The sequence below is a fragment of the Xenopus tropicalis genome, chromosome 3, assembly GCF_000004195.4.
Source record: "Xenopus tropicalis strain Nigerian chromosome 3, UCB_Xtro_10.0, whole genome shotgun sequence".
In the NCBI taxonomy this organism is placed as follows: Eukaryota; Metazoa; Chordata; class Amphibia; order Anura; family Pipidae; genus Xenopus; species Xenopus tropicalis.
This window is the reverse complement of record NC_030679.2, coordinates 2,370,696-2,376,773: the sequence shown is the minus strand read 5'-3', so window position 1 is coordinate 2,376,773 and position 6,078 is coordinate 2,370,696.

Sequence of the window (6,078 nt, the reverse complement as noted above, 5' to 3'; positions counted from 1 at the left end):
TAATCCCTTGGTCTGTTTGCACTGGTATCATGTTTATAGTGGAAGCATTCAAAATGATGGAAACGTTATTGATTCCCGGCAAGCGAATGCCTCATTGGGAGGCACAAAACATCATCCCACCGACAGATGGTTCTGTTGTTTGTTTGTAACGTTTCTTTTCATGTGTTATTAGTCACACGGTCGGCCAAATTCACAACACTACCGGAATCCGATCAAAATAAAGAGAATTCTTGTTTATGTTTCTAGATGCATCAAAACACACTGCTTCGCCAGAAACCCATCATCGTACGTTGAGAGGAAGACGTAGGAGTGGAATTTAAAGCAAAAGTCCCAATTAAAGAAAAAATACAAGTATATAGTTCTGGAAGCCATCAAAAACTCTGTGGATGAGACCCTGTCCTAGACCTTGGTAAGGTGTTCCCAAGTGAAGATACTCATGGCGGCCGTACACTACAAGATCTACTCAATTAGAGATCTCCCTTCATAAGCCCACCTTAGGTGGACGATAGTACTCTAATGCGATCATTTGGCCCTAGGGAAGGGAATACGAGCCCGCAGTGAGCCCATGTGATCATTGTTCCAGCCTGCCCAATCGACATCTGGACAATTTTTGACCAGATATGCATCAGGTAGGCCCGTCGGAGGGCCCCATTCACAGGCAGATAAGATGTCAAATCGGACTGAAGGACCTTAAATCTGCCTGTGTACAGCCATCTTTACTGTGTGTCAGGGTCGGACTGGGCCGTCGGGACACCGGGAAAAATCCCGGCGGTCCCTGGCGGCCCAGACCTGACCCGACCCTTGCCGGCATTCCCCCTGCATGGCCGTTCCTCCCCTGATAAATTAAATTTACGCGCACTCAGGGGAGGACGTTGGGGCCCCTTTGGGGTGGGAGGGGTTAGGGGATGTGGCTGGCGGGGGCACGAGCCCCGGTGGGCCCTGCACTCCCCAGTCCGACCCTGCTGTGTGTAATCAAATATCTATAAGCATTGGGTGTATTATGATGCCACCGTAGCCCCGCCTACTGGATAAAATGGAGAATTACAGTTACAGAGACAATTGTAAAGCTGTCCCAAGCAGAGACCTTTACATTAGTGAGGTGCAGGTCGCCCGACTCCCCTAAACCTGCTCCTGAACCGGCCTGCAGTTCTCTCTCTATTTATAGGCCCAAGCCCCTCCCACCTATGACATAATGGAGGGGGCGGGGCCAGGAGGTCACATGCCTATAGATGTTGCCGAAGCCAGAAATGGGGCCCACTTCATTTGAGGGAAAGGAGGAAGGCCTGGACCTGCACCCACCCGCAACCTGCAACGCCCCGTGGGTTGCCGGCCCGCCCATCATCCCGACTTGGGACCAAGATAGCAGCTTTTACTTGGCCATCTTAAACCTATCCCTGCAGGTATGTAAGTATATTTACACAGCACTTCATGTGTACCCGGCACTGTACACTAACACCCTACAACAGTAGGAAATAAATCCTTGAGCTGCGTTTTCACAACAATTCGAGTATTTTCCGAGTTTTTCGAGTCAGTTCGAGGCTCCATCGGGCGCACACTCACGGGTCGTCTTCGGCTTTTGTAGCCGGAACCATCGTCCAGCAAAGTATATATTTATACGTATTTATCAAAGCAAATGGGATTGCTTTATGGCTTCTCTTCAGAATATGGCGGTTTTTTGGACACGGATGAATCACGGACGCAGCGTGAAGTTCTCACATGAGCCGTTGCCCCCCCCGCCCGACGCCAGGAGCCGTTTCATGTCGACCCAAAATGTTCCCGTTCAGAAGACGCCGCCGGCTCCCGCTGCCCATCTGTAATTAAAAGAAGATTTCACGCAGATCGGAACACTTTGATCCGCGGCGTCGGCTCTGCCCGACCCTGTCCGAGTCTGATCACGTGCGGGGTCTGCAGGTTCCTGAAGTTCTACTGGGAGAAGTAAAGGGGAAAAAAAAGGAATCTATGAAATGGCCGACAACACGAAGCGTTCAGGGGAGGACATTGCTGGGGGCGCAGCCTCGTTGTTAGAGCTGTGAGTCACGGTGTGGGCAGCCGGGCACAGGTGGGCGACGGAGGCAACCAGACCCGGTAACAAATCCCTGCGCTGTTCATTAATAGCCGGCTGGATAGAAGAGGTAGAACTGTAAAAATGTCCCGGGTCCTATTGGCCTCGAGAGCCAACGGCCTAGAGAAAGTGATAATCGTTAGTCACATATAAAGCACAAGTGCAACACTCTGCTCATAACGTTTCCGTTAATGCCCCCTCTAGGGCAGTTAAGGTGGCCATACGCAGGCTGCTATTGGTCCGTTAGACTGATTCGCCAGCTTATATGCCCGTGTATGGGCACGAAAAAGGGGCCTGAAATCGCCCAGATCTCGATCAGGCAGGTTTGAATTTTCCGACGGATCCGGGGCGAATCAATCAGCCATTGTGGTGCCCGATTTGTTGGAAAATTCAAACCTGCCTGATGGTGCCTGTACCTACCATTCTAATTCGATCAGTTGGCCCCAGGGCCAAACGACCGAATTAGCCAATATCACCCACCCGTAGGTGGGGATATTGGGAGAAGACCCACTCGCTTGGTGGCCTCACTGTGTATGGCCACCTTTAGCCATACACATCATCAGCTTATCTGGCCATGTATGGGCATGAACAACGGGCCAGCCCGACCTGAAATCAGCCAGATCTCGATTGGGCAGGTTTGATTTTTCCCTTGTATCGGGGCCAAATGACCGAGTTACCTACCCGTAGGCGGGCATATCTGGTGACCTCGCCAAATGAGCGGAACTTACGGTGCTCCCTGAGATCCCTTATTGTGCACGAGCGTCAACCAAAATGGCTGCCGAGCGCTGGCGGGGGTTGTTTTTAAAAAAAAACAAAAACTATTGTCCCCCAACTGGAGTGTGGGCTCTAGTAGCTCGCACCAGGGTCGGACCCGGTGGCCCAGACCCGACCCATGCCGGCGGTCTCCCTCTCCTAAAACTTATGTGCACTCAGGGGAGGACGTTGGGTGGGGGACCCTGTAGGGGGGGTAAGGAAGGCTCAGTGGGGGGGATAAGTGAGGCTCAGAGGGGGCCCCTGTGGGGGGGGGGCAGCCCCGGTGGGCCCTGCACCCCCCAGTCCAACCCTGGCCCGCACCACTGGTGGGGGAAACAATAAAGGGGTGATAGTTGCCCTTTAAAGTTACCTGGGGAAGCCTTTAATCTGATCCTCAGCTGGTAAGTCTGACCCCATACACAGCAGAGATGCGTGGGCCGGCCCAATACCCACAGGCGGGATCCAGCCAATCACGGTACATCACTTACAGCTTGTGGGCAGGTTCGGGTTCAACTCATCTGTCTCTTCCGGCTTCTGTATTTATAGGCGCACTCCTGCCCCGCCCTTTTTGTGACATCATTGTGGGGCGGGCCTGGGCCTATAAATACGGCCAGAAGCCGGTCCGGTAGAGTTATAGGGTCGGTGCGGGTCCAACGGCGCCTCCGCCTGCTGTTCAATTGTAATTCAGTTGTTTGGCTCTAGGGCCCAATATGGCCGCCCTTTAGCCGGGCAGATGGGGTGAAATCTGCTCCCCAAATGAGCCAATCCCCAAGCGTTTGGCCGCCATAAGGCAGTCGGACAGACACTAATATATAGATATATATAGATGGTTACACACAGATTATAGATCAATAGCCCCACACAGGGGCAGTTATAGATCAATAGCCACACACAGGGGCAGTTATAGATCAATAGCCACACACAGGGGCAGTTATAGATCAATAGCCACACACAGGGGCAGTTATAGATCAATAGCCACACACAGGGGCAGTTATAGATCAATAGCCACACACAGGGGCAGTTATAGATCAATAGCCACACACAGGGGCAGTTATAGATCAATAGCCCCACACAGGGGCAGTTATACATCAATAGCCACACACAGGGGCAGTTATAGATCAATAGCCCCACACACAGGGGCAGTTATACATCAATAGCCACACACAGGGGCAGTTATAGATCAATAGCCCCACACACAGGGGCAGTTATACATCAATAGCCACACACAGGGGCAGTTATAGATCAATAGCCCCACACACAGGGGCAGTTATACATCAATAGCCACACACAGGGGCAGTTATACATCAATAGCCACACACAGGGGCAGTTATACATCAATAGCCACACACAGGGGCAGTTATAGATCAATAGCCCCACACAGGGGCAGTTATAGATCAATAGCCCCACACAGGGGCAGTTATAGATCAATAGCCCCACACACAGGGGCAGTTATAGATCAATAGCCCCACACAGGGGCAGTTATAGATCAATAGCCCCACACAGGGGCAGTTATAGATCAATAGCCACACACAGGGGCAGTTATAGATCAATAGCCCCACACACAGGGGCAGTTATAGATCAATAGCCACACACAGGGGCAGTTATCAAGCCCTCAACCACACACAGGGGCAGTTATAGATCAATAGCCCCACACACAGGGGCAGTTATAGATCAATAGCCACACACAGGGGCAGTTATAGATCAATAGCCACACACAGGGGCAGTTATAGATCAATAGCCACACACAGGGGCAGTTATAGATCAATAGCCCCACACAGGGGCAGTTATAGATCAATAGCCCCACACAGGGGCAGTTATAGATCAATAGCCCCACACAGGGGCAGTTATAGATCAATAGCCACACACAGGGGCAGTTATAGATCAATAGCCCACACAGGGGCAGTTATAGATCAATAGCCACACACAGGGGCAGTTATAGATCAATAGCCCCACACAAGGGGCAGTTATAGATCAATAGCCCACACACAGGGGCAGTTATAGATCATAGCCCAACACAGGGGCAGTTATAGATCAATAGCCCCACACACAGGGGCAGTTATAGATCAATAGCCCCCACACAGGGGCAGTTATAGATCAATAGCCCCACACACAGGGGCAGTTATAGATCAATAGCCCACACACAGGGGCAGTTATAGATCAATAGCCCCACACAGGGGCAGTTATAGATCAATAGCCCCACACAGGGGCAGTTATAGATCAATAGCCACACAGGGGCAGTTATAGATCAATAGCCCCACACAGGGGCAGTTATAGATCAATAGCCCCACACAGGGGCAGTTATAGATCAATAGCCCCACAACAGGGGCAGTTATAGATCAATAGCCCCACCACAGGGGCAGTTATAGATCAATAGCCCCACACAGGGGCAGTTATAGATCAATAGCCCCACACAGGGGCAGTTATAGATCAATAGCCCCACACAGGGGCAGTTATAGATCAATAGCCCCACACAGGGGCAGTTATAGATCAATAGCCCCACACAGGGGCAGTTATAGATCAATAGCCCCACACAGGGGCAGTTATAGATCAATAGCCCCACACAGGGGCAGTTATAGATCAATAGCCCCCACACAGGGGCAGTTATAGATCAATAGCCCCACACACAGGGCAGTTATAGATCAATAGCCACACACAGGGGCAGTTATAGATCAATAGCCCCACACAGGGGCAGTTATAGATCATAGCCCCACACAGGGCAGTTTATAGATCAATAGCCCCACACAGGGGCAGTTTATACGATCAATAGCCACACACAGGGGCAGTTATAGATCAATAGCCCCACACACAGGGGCAGTTATAGATCAATAGCCACACACAGGGGCAGTTATAGATCAATAGCCCCACACAGGGGCAGTTATAGATCAATAGCCCCACACAGGGGCAGTTATAGATCAATAGCCACACACAGGGGCAGTTATAGATCAATAGCCCCACACAGGGGCAGTTATAGATCAATAGCCCCACACAGGGGCAGTTATAGATCAATAGCCCCCACACAACAGGGGCAGTTATAGATCAATAGCCCCACACAGGGCAGTTATAGTCAATGCCCCACACAGGGGCAGTTATAGATCAATAGCCCCACTACAGGCAGTTATAGATCAATAGCCCCACACAGGGGCAGTTATAGATCAATAGCCCACACAGGGGCAGGGGCAGTTATAGATCAATAGCCACACACAGGGGCAGTTATAGATCAATAGCCACACACAGGGGCAGTTATAGATCAATAGCCCACACAG